Source organism: Macaca fascicularis, chromosome 4, assembly GCF_037993035.2.
Source record: "Macaca fascicularis isolate 582-1 chromosome 4, T2T-MFA8v1.1".
Lineage (NCBI taxonomy): Eukaryota > Metazoa > Chordata > Mammalia > Primates > Cercopithecidae > Macaca > Macaca fascicularis.
The window spans coordinates 166,020,568-166,031,093 of record NC_088378.1 but is presented as its reverse complement, the minus strand read 5'-3'; the positions used below and the strand labels follow the sequence as shown (position 1 = coordinate 166,031,093).

Here is a 10,526-nt window from a genome sequence, read left to right as displayed (position 1 = left end):
AGAAAATAGAATGGTGGTTGCCAGGGGCTGGAGGGAGGGAAAAATGGGAAGCAATTGTTTAATGGGGACAGAGTTTCGGTTTGGGAAGATGAAGAAGTCCTAGAGATGAATGGTGGTGATAGTGGCAGGACAACATGAATGCATTTAATGCCACTGAGTTGGAAGAATAGTTGAAATGGTAAATTTTATGTATATTTTACTATAATAAAGGAAAAGAAAAGCAGAGCCCCCCCTGGGGATAATCCCACCCTCGAAACCCTTAATGCCTGGGGCCACTCAGGCCCTGATCCTTCCTACCCGGACCTTAAAAACCGACACTCTCATAGGCAACAGGGAGATGCTCAAAGGCTTTGGAGGATGGGAATTTACCCCAGCTGGACAAGATTAACACATTTCATAAGGGAGAAAGAAAGGGCTTGAAGAGACCTTGTTTTCCAAGACTGAACTCATAACCCCAACGGTGTGGATATAAGCCAAAGTGTGTAAGTACCTGATGTATCTCACTGGTAGGACAAAGGTGACCCTTTCTTCCTACCTCTCCCAGGACCTTCTGAAATCTGGGGACAGGAGATGGTCCCTCACCTCCAGTTGCCCATGGTTCTTACTAAAACTATAAGGGAGAGGAAGGAGTTTATGTGCAGCAAAAGGAAAAGTGTCAGTAGAGCACAAAGAGGAAGGGAGGAAAGGTAAATTCGTGTAAACAGCTGGGACCAAAAAGCTGGTACCAAAGCACAACGACTGTGTCTGTGATTCACTAATCCAAGAAGTCAGGGCATGGAAGGAGGAATTCATGTTTCTGGAAGTCCTTCCACAAAATTGTAGCCTCTTGTCTTGAAGCAGCATTGCACACCGTTTATCACAGCTGGAAAAAAAATTATATCAACCCCAGAAGTACTAGCAATATGCAGGGAAGCACAGATAAGGAGATTTAGGGAAAACAGCACAAGGAGCTTCTCCCAAGGAATACCTAGTGTACTGCACTTTTAGCTGCACTACTTAATCGTCAAACATTTCCACCTGCTTTATAGAATGCAAACCCATTCTCAATAGCACTTCATGATGCAAGAAATGTATGCACTTAATTAAAATAGATTTAATCCAGGTGTGGTAGCTCATGCCTATAATCCCAACACTTTGGGAGGCCAAGGCAGGAGGATCACTTGAACCCAGAAGTTTGAGATCAGCCTGGGCAACATAGTAGGAATTGCTGCCCTGACCCCCGGCACCCACCCCCCACCACTTCCAGTCTCTACAAAAAAAATTTTTTTAAGTTTTTAAAAAGAAAATAGATTTTTACATGCTACCTGAAAGTATTTTGTTACCCCTTTAACAAAACATAACAATTTTTAAAAGAAGTTGCACAAAGAAAGTATTTGGCAAGCTTTGAATTGCTATGTAACTTGTAATTGTTAGTTAACTTGTTTATCAGTCTGGCAGCTAGGGCTGCCAGAACAGAAGACCACAGGCTGGGTGACTTAAACAGCAGATATTTATTTTTTCACAGTTTGGAGGCTGAAGGTCCAAGATCAAGGTGCCAGCAGGGCTGGTTCCTGGTGAGACCTCTCTTCCTGGCCTGCAGAGGGCTAGGCTGTCTTCTCACTGCATCCTCACGTGGTCTTTCCTCTGTGATTGTGCAGAGAGAGATTACTGGTGTCTCCTCTTCTTATAAAGACGCAAATTCTGTCAGATTAGGGCCCCACCCTTCTTATCTCATTTAATCATAATTATCTTTTTTAAAGCCCGCCTCCAAATACAGTCACATTGGGGGCTGGAGCTTCAGCACAGGAACTTTGGGGAAACCCAATCCAATCCATAACAACTTGCTGCACTATTTACCTTGCAGTTTACAGTTTTCAAAACACTCTCATATTTCATTTCTTTTCCTTGCAACACATCTGGAGATAGACAAGCACGCATTGCCCCATTATACAGAGGAGGAATCCAAGGGCCAGAGGATTCCACAACTCACCAGGGATACGAAACTTTTTTTTTTTTTTTTGAGACGGAGTCTTGCTCTGTCGCCGAGGCTGGAGTGCAGTGGCCGGATCTCAGCTCACTGCAAGCTCCGCCTCCCGGGTTCACGCCATTCTCCTGCCTCAGCCTCCCGAGTAGCTGGGACTACAGGCGCCCGCCACCTCGCCCGGCTAGTTTTTTATATTTTTTAGTAGAGACAGGGTTTCACCGTGTTAGCCAGGATGGTCTCCATCTCCTGACCTCGTGATCCGCCCACCTCGGCCTCCCAAAGTGCTGGGATTACAGGCTTGAGCCACCGCAACCGGCCACGAAACTTTTAAGTAGCAGAGCAAGAAATCAAATCCAGGTCTGTGGGACTCCAAGATCCTTCACAAAAATTAAAAAGTCACTGGTTCCAGTAAAATCATATATAACGTACTTAGTACTTGCGTGACACATCACCCGGGGAGTACAAAAGCGGGAGGCCTTGGGAGTCAGAAACACAAGCGCCTGTGCCCATGCATCCACAATGCCACACTTCCCTGGCTTCTTGCCTTCTCTCATATACAGCTTCCCTTCTGTAGAGAAGTTAGGTGACCCCTGCTCCCCCAAGGCCTCATAGCCCATGATGAGTTACCCTCTTCTGAGATGTGTCTACCACTTGCTTGAACACAAATCCCTTTCTGCCTAGAGAGTGGTTCAGTTTCATGGATTTCAGTCATCCCTGCTCGCACCTAAGTCTGATTCTGTTCTGCACTTTCTCTGCTTGCCACTGTAGTTCCAGATTTTCTGTTTGTTTGGGGTTTTTTGTTTTGTTTTGAGATGAAGTCTCGCTCTGTCGCCCAGGCTGGAGTGCAGTGGCGCAATCTCAGCTCACTGCAGCCTCAACCTCCTGGGCTCAAGTGATCCTCCTGCCTCAGCTTCCCAAGTAGCTGGGACGACAGGTGCCCACTACCATGCCTCATTCATTTTTTGTATTTTTTGTAGAGGCGGAGTTTCACCTTGTTGCCCAGGCTGGTCTCAAACTCCTGGGCTCAAGTGATCCATCTGCCTTGGCCTCCCAAAGTGCTGGAATTACTGGTGTAAGCCACCAAGCCCGGCCCAGATTTGTTTTTAAAAGTCTTCCCCAGAAAATAGAAAATTGAAAAAATAAATAAATAAAATAGAAAAGACAAAACAAAACAAGAAAAAGAAAAAATATAAAATAAAATCATAAAAATGTAACAAATAAGTCTTCCCCAAACCTTACATATCTATGGAGAAGAAAATCGTTTTATTGATAACAGCCTAAATCTTGGTGATATTGCAACATCCTTCTCCCAAGGCTGAAAAAACATGAAGCAAAGAGCTACAAATCTCTGCCGTCTGAAAGCCAGAAGGCCACGTCTCCCTCGCCCAGGGCATGCGTTCCTGTGCAAGAAGAATGGAAAGTGTTCCTTGTTTTTGTTTTGGCTTTCTTCTAGGAGATTTTCCAAAATAAAGAGATCCTGCAAGCTGGCACTTCCTGAGTATGGGGAGATGGAGTAAACGCCCCCCCCATAGTGCAGTATTGTGTATTACATACGTTCTAGGAACACAGTGCCCGAAGCAGTAGTGATTTGACAGTGTGTTAAATTCCAGACAGGAACATATGAGTTACTGGACTCTCTGGGGAGGCAGGCCCTGACCCCTTCGCAATCCAGCCTAGTCCAAACCCTGATGCTCTGACAAATAGACATGCAGCTGGTGGATACTATGGACAGGCATACTCTACGCAAGCTGTACTTTTTAAACATTTACCTCCTTTGGGTTAATACACGCACTTCGAGATGACAATATCATTGTTTCAACGGACAAACTAAATGCAAGAGGGTCTTCTAATTAAAATAGGCTGTGTTTTTCAAAGTTGTCTTTAAGTTTTAGGCTAACGATCCTAGTTTGTACAGAATTGGAGGGGGTTTCTCAGCAGAACTTCAGGTGGTAAAACTGGCAGAGTCCCAGGCAAATGGGGACAGTTGGTCACCCAGTTCCATGATGGGATACCTGTTAAGCATTGTGAAGTGCATGGCTTTTGGGGGTGGGGGTTTCTTCTTAAGTCACTTCATTTTTCTGCACTTCTTCCTGCATTTGTCCTAAAGCAGGGATTCTATCACGAGCCTCAGAGCTCCCCTGTGAGGGTTAAGGGATTCCCTTTGTGTGAGTGTGCAGAGCCAGTACTTTGCCGCATCAGGAGGGGTGATGGGCGGGTGTGATGAGCCAAGGTGCGGCTGGTCAGTTCCGGTCCTCACACCTTGGCCCTGTGTAGAGTTCCACTTTGACGAGGTATCCATGCCAAGAAGGGTTATGCCATGAGTCATGAGAGCAAAGCTGAGGTCAGGGTCTGGAACACCAGGTTGGGCTCAGGGACATGAATAAGTTTCAATATAGAAGCAGGAGACTGAGGTCAGTGCTGAAGATGCTAAGCAAAAGGAGAACGGGCTGGGCATGGAGGGCGTGCAGCCTGGGGCAGGCAGAGAGAGAAGCAAGCCGGCTGGTAGGCATGGGAGGCCTGTGTTCAGAGCAGCAGGAAGTCAGAGCTCAGACACCCAAACTGCCTAGAGGGTGCCATCCAGGAGCCATTTCAGCCATGGGAACATAAGCTGAGAAACTCACAATACGAAGGGAAGAAAAGGCCTCGGAGGAGGCCAAATCCACATTACAGTCCTCATGCAAGAGCCGCTCTTAGACCATGCCTCGGATCATGATTCTAAAACGTTTTGTGATCTGTCTTCCATTGCAACACAGATGCCAAAAATTAGCACGAGAAGTGCCATCACAGGCACTCTGAGAAGAAAGGTGTATTAACCATCAGGCAATGGAGAAGACAAATATAACAGAAAGAACAGATCGGTCTGGGGCCGTTTACCATAGACCTGTTTACCTGGACCTCGAGGGTCCAAGATCAGAGCCAGACAGACTGTTCCACTCTCACTGATCCATCCTCCAAGTTTGCAGGATGGCTTATGCCTTACAGATGTTCGAGACCCCTCCCTCACTCACCCACACACCCACTCATCCTGGGAGAATGGGTGAGTGAACTGTGGTGCGTTGATACAATGAACTACTCAGCAGCAAAAAGGAACAAACCATTGCTAAGCAGAACCATCTCAAAAACATTGTGATGCGGGGGGAAGGGGCAAACGTAAAAGAATTTATACTGTATGATTCCATTGGCATGAAATTCTAGAACAGGCAAAACTAACTTGTGATGGCAGAAAGCAGAAAGTGAGCCATTCTGGAGGGCATGAAGGATTCGACTGGAAAGGTGACATGCAAAGAATTTCTAAAATGGCAGAAGCAGCTGAGCATGGTGGTGCACACTGCTAGTCTCAGCCCCTTGGGAGACTAAGGTGGGAGGATCCCTTGAGGCCAAGAGTTGGAGACTGTAGGAAGCTATGAGCCCACCACTGCATTCCAACCTGGGTGACAAAGCAAGACCCTGTCTCAAAATAAAATAAAATGACGGAAGCATTCTGTCTTGCTTGTGGTGGTCACACAGGTGCATGCCAATTTGCAAAACGTATCAAACTAAACACGAGGTCTGTGCGTTTTATTGTCTATGGTATTTTGTTTTCGATTTTTTGAGATGGAGTCTTGCTCTGTCACCCAGGCTGGAGTGCAGTGACGTGATCTCAGGTCACTGCAATTTTCACCTCCCGGGTTCAAGCGATTCTCCTGCCTCAGCCTCCTGAGTTGCTGGGACTATAGGCGCCCACCACCATGTCCAGCTTTTTTTTTTTTTTTTTTTTGTATTTTTAGTGGAGGTAGGGTTTCACTGTGTTGGCCAGGCTGGTCTCGAACTCCTGGTCTCAAGTGATCCACCAGCCTTGGCCTCCGAAAGTGCTGAGATTATAGGCGTGAGCCACTGTGCTCAGCCATTTTATTGTCTATTAATTACACACCATTTAAAAACAGTTTCACTGTCTGGGCACAGTGGCTCACGCCTATAATCCCAGCACTTTGGGAGGCCGAGGTGGGCAAATCGCTTGAGCACAAGAGTCTGAGATCAGGCTGGGCAACGTGGCGAAACCCTGTCTCTACAAACAATACAAAAATCAGCCAGGTGTGGTGGTGCACGTCTGCAGTCCCAGCAACTCGGGAGGCTGAGGGTGGGAGGATCGCTTAAGCCTGGAGGCAAGGTTGCAGTGAGCCAAAATTACACTGTTACACTCTAGCCTGGGATATAGAGCCAGACCCTATCTCAAAAAAATAAATAAATATATATATATATATACACACACACACACACACACATATATATATATATAAACATTTTGAAATGCATCTACTGACAGCATTTTTTCTGATTTAAAAGTACTGCAGGTGTCAATTATCTGTCTGAAAATCCAAAAATCAAAATAACTTTTAAGAACTATATAGTCATTCCAAACGTTACACACACATTTCATTCACCCCTTCTGTGTGCCTGGCATCATGCTAGTCACTGGGAATACAAACGTGAAGAACCATGATCCAACCGAGGACAGATAGACACTTGACCCCATGCTTACAGGATAGTGTGATAGGCAATGAGTAAAAAGAGGTCAGGAGGTGGGTGGGTGGGAGTCTGGGAAAACGTCCAGGCACTGCCAGTGTTGGAGCTGAGTCTTGGAGAATGCATATGTAACTAAGCGGATGGAGCAGGGCAACATGGCGGATTCCAGGCTGAAATAGCACACGCACAGAGAGGCTTCAAGGGTACGTGTATTGGGAAACGCTGATGCGTGGAGTACAGTAGGAAAACGAAAGGAGATGAAGCTGCGAAGGCAGAATGCGGCCAGATGGCACAAGGTGTTTGGACTTTGTCCTGTGGCAAACAGGGAGCCCATGGAGATTTTATGGAGGTTTTGAGCAGGAGAATGAATGGTCAGGATTGTCTTATCAATGGATAACTCCGCAGTGGGGTGGAGCATGGCCTGGAAGAAGAGAATGTAGGGCAAAGAGACCAGTTCCACAGCTGTGGAAGCCAACAGACGTGCCCAAGGGACACACAAAGGCAGAAGTCTAAGGGATCCAGCTTTTCCGGGAAAAAAGAAGAAGAAGAAGTCCACAGGATTCAGTGAGATTTGGTGATATTGAAAATAAGAGACAGGAAAGAGCTAAGACAATTTTAAGACACTCAGCTGAGGCGTTTGGCCCAGAGGTGACCCTTTAACCGAGATCATGGCAAGTTGCTAGAGAGGGGACAATGTGCCTGAGGTGCCTGCAGAACTTCCAGGAACATTTGTCCAGTTGGTTTCCAGAAATAAATGTCTGGAGTTCAGAATAGAGTTCTGGGCTAGACATCCTCCCAAGTGCAAAGGAGTCCAGGCAGAACACAAAATGTTGCATGTAGGGGGTGTGAATCTGGGCTAATTCAACATCGCTAAGACATTCGGAAGTCTGAAGCACACCTCTCTGTCCAGAGGTATCCTTAGTGCGGACAGCATGAGCTCAGGAACCAGGATAACTGGGTCCCAATTCCAGAATTCTTACTCCACACCTTATATACTCCAGTATGGTGAGGGCAAGCAGAGTTGGGGGGAAAGGAAGCACAGCTGGAGAGAAAGAGGTGTAGGCCAGGAGCGGGGTGAAGCTAGCACCTGCAGGAATTCCTTCCAACCTCCTTCTTGCCCCATGGTCATCTTCCTCCTGCTCAGGAAACACCCTTCATCACGTAGCAGAGCTGCTCAGCCTGCCTCTTGAGGTCTGGGAGGTTGAACACAGTCAGCACCACCATAGAAAGAGCCATGGGCATTTAGTAAGTGAAAACGTCAGTGGTTTAGTTAGTGCTGCATCATTTCTGGGGCTCACTGCAAAATACAAATGCAAAGTCTCCTTTAAAAAAAAAAAAAAAAAAAGGTAGCCAGGGACATGGTGGCTCACATCTGTAATCCCAGCACTTTGGGAGGCTGAAGCAGGCGGATCGCTTGACCCCAGGAGATTGAGACCAGCCTGGGCAACATGGTGAAACCCCGTCTCAATGACAACAAAAAAGAATTTCAAGACTGTGATAGTAGAGCCTTAAACCAAACACCGAGATGTTCTAAGTGCAGGAACCGGTGCATTGCCCACGAAGCTGTCCCTGCCTTTCGGCTCTGAGACCCAGGGTAATGTAGCCATTTAGAGTCTGGACTTAGGAATCAGCTAGAGCTGGATTTGAATTTGCTTCTGTCACTCGCCAGGTGTGTGAGCTCACACAGTTTCATTTCTCCAGGCTTTAACGTGCTCCTCTGTTAAGTGAAGCTAATAATATTTGTTTCGTGATGTTCTAGGGAGAATTAAAGGTAAGCACGTGTATACAGTGAACCTGACTCATGTACTAGGAGCTCAATACCTGATAGGATTTTTCATCCACTGCTCAGCTCCACCTGCTCTCAGAAGCAATAGTGATCTCCACGGCAGGGAAGCAACAGGTCCTTAGAAGACAGTCAGTGGTAGTCCTGGCTTGTCTTGGTGAAAAACATTTTCAGACTAGGCACTCATAAAATGACATGCTTCGGACACTTTTTGTAAATATAGCAGCAAAACAGGAAACAAGGCAATGTTAAAGGAAGCCTCTCTCACCCAAGAATGAACTTGCATTCATCATGTTTCATTGCCCACATGGTACTGGGAGGCACATGTATGTGGTGCTATAAATAACATGTTCTACCAGGAAACCTTGGCTGGTGCAGAAATGAGTGGTCCATCTACTGAAAGGGATTAGATAGATGTCGTACATTGAAAACTTGTTGATTTCATCTCCAGGATGCTTATTTAATCCCTATGAACTTAGGCCATTATGATGAAAGGATTAAAGAAACCTTGTGTGCTTCAGTTAACTGGCAGACAAATACAGATTTTAAATGTCCTTGTGTGCTTTAGTTAACTGGCAGATAAATACAGATTTTAAATGTATTTTCCTAAATGTCTTGATTTATAAGCTGTAAGAGTTTATCCAAAGCACGTTAGGACCTCTGTGGCAGGCCAGTGGGGAAGCTAAACATGTTGGGATATGCCAAGGAAGGGCCAAAATTAATTGAACTGCAGTACTAGCACAAACAAGAAAGATGACCAGAACTACAACATGCAGGGTCCTAAGAGAGCAAACTGGTTCGTCCTCAGTCCGCAGAAATATTCCAGATTTCTACAGTACAAGAGTCAACTCAAGGTGCTTCTGTTAATCTCTAGAGTCAAAAGTTCTGTGTATACACACAGCTGATTTATGAGGCTCAAGTCAATCCAAAAACCAGTTGTCACAAAGACTAGCTTATGAGATGAACATTTAACTGGCTTCCCAGTCCTCTGATCAGATAAACCAACCTAACCTCCTAAATATCATAATTTCATTAATAAAATGAAATTTGGAATCTTTAATAGATAATATCTTTATCCTAGGAGTAACTCTGTCGTCCCTCATCTCTGGGAAGTTTAGGACAAATATTTTAGGCAGTTGGAAACTTTGAGGCCCTTCAAATGACACTACAAAGGCATCAACCTGGTTTATGTGTGCAAAAGTCAAACCTGGGCAGATAGATCCGTAGTGGATATATGTCATGCATTTTCTTTTTTAAATTTTTTTATTTTTTATTGTCATGCATTTTCAATCTCCTTCCATGTTAGGGCATTTCCAAATCTACGAGCCCCGCTTTCCCAAGGTGGAAACCGGCCTCCTTCCTCTGCAACGAGGGCAAAAACATGCGTTTTTAACCTGAACCAATCAGATTTACCTGCATACCTTACCAATCAGATACACCTGCATGCCTTACCAATCAGATACACCTGCATGCCTTACCAATCAGATACACCTGCATGCCTTACCAATCAGATACGCCTGCATGCCTTACCAATCAGATACACCTGCATGCCTTATGTTTCCAGTTGTGTTACAAAACGTTCCAAACAGGAATAATGTGGACAGAGAAATTCGGAGACGATGGAGGCAGGGGCAGTTTGTTCATCTCTCTGAATCCCCACAAAACAGACAAACAAACAAAAACAGATAAAGCAACTGGAAAGCAAAACCAAGATACCGTGAACAATTACAACAAAATCAGATCAAAACACTTTCCCCACAGACCCCAAAATACAAGCTCATGAGGATACAGCACCGGTAGTCACATCAGCTGCATCGTCTCTGTGGGAGGAAGCAGAGCAACACAAAAGGGTGTTCCAGTGGGTCTGAAAACTGGAGAACCTGAAAGTAGCCGTGGTATTTAACGGAGAGCTCGGTGAGGCCATCTGGAAACAGCAGCTGAACTGGAAGGGCTTTCGCTGAGTAGGTGAGTGTAAGAGGCTTTCAGTAAGGATCAATGGGTCTGCAGAAATCCTGCTCCTGTAAACTCGAGAAACCAGCAAGTCAGGCTCCCTTTCAGGACAGGACTCCCCGTTGAGACACTTCTGGGAGTGGAATTTTTTAAAAAAGGACAGAGGAAAGAGTCCAGTTAAAAGTGAGCAAGAAGAAGAGAATCAGGAAATCTTGGGAAACGAAACTAGCACATTTTTAAATGCTACATGAAAATAGCTGAAAGGCCGGGCGTGGTGGCCCACGCCTGTAATCCCAGCTCTTTGGGAGGCCAAGGCGGGCAGATCAT

General features: G+C 45.7%; 2 long non-coding RNA genes across 2 annotated transcripts; both read right to left on the bottom strand.

Moving 5' to 3' along the window:
- Positions 1 to 1,471: 1,471 nt before the first annotated feature.
- On the bottom strand, positions 1,472 to 8,463 carry LOC135970458 (uncharacterized). The gene is made up of 2 exons (XR_010586131.1): positions 8,288 to 8,463; positions 1,472 to 1,623 (listed from the first exon to the last, which is right to left on the bottom strand). It is a non-coding gene; the product is annotated as an uncharacterized lncRNA (long non-coding RNA).
- A 1,030-nt stretch (positions 8,464 to 9,493) lies between these two features.
- On the bottom strand, positions 9,494 to 10,321 carry LOC135970457 (uncharacterized). The gene is made up of 2 exons (XR_010586130.1): positions 9,793 to 10,321; positions 9,494 to 9,740 (listed from the first exon to the last, which is right to left on the bottom strand). It is a non-coding gene; the product is annotated as an uncharacterized lncRNA (long non-coding RNA).
- Between the last annotated feature and the right edge of the window lie 205 nt (positions 10,322 to 10,526).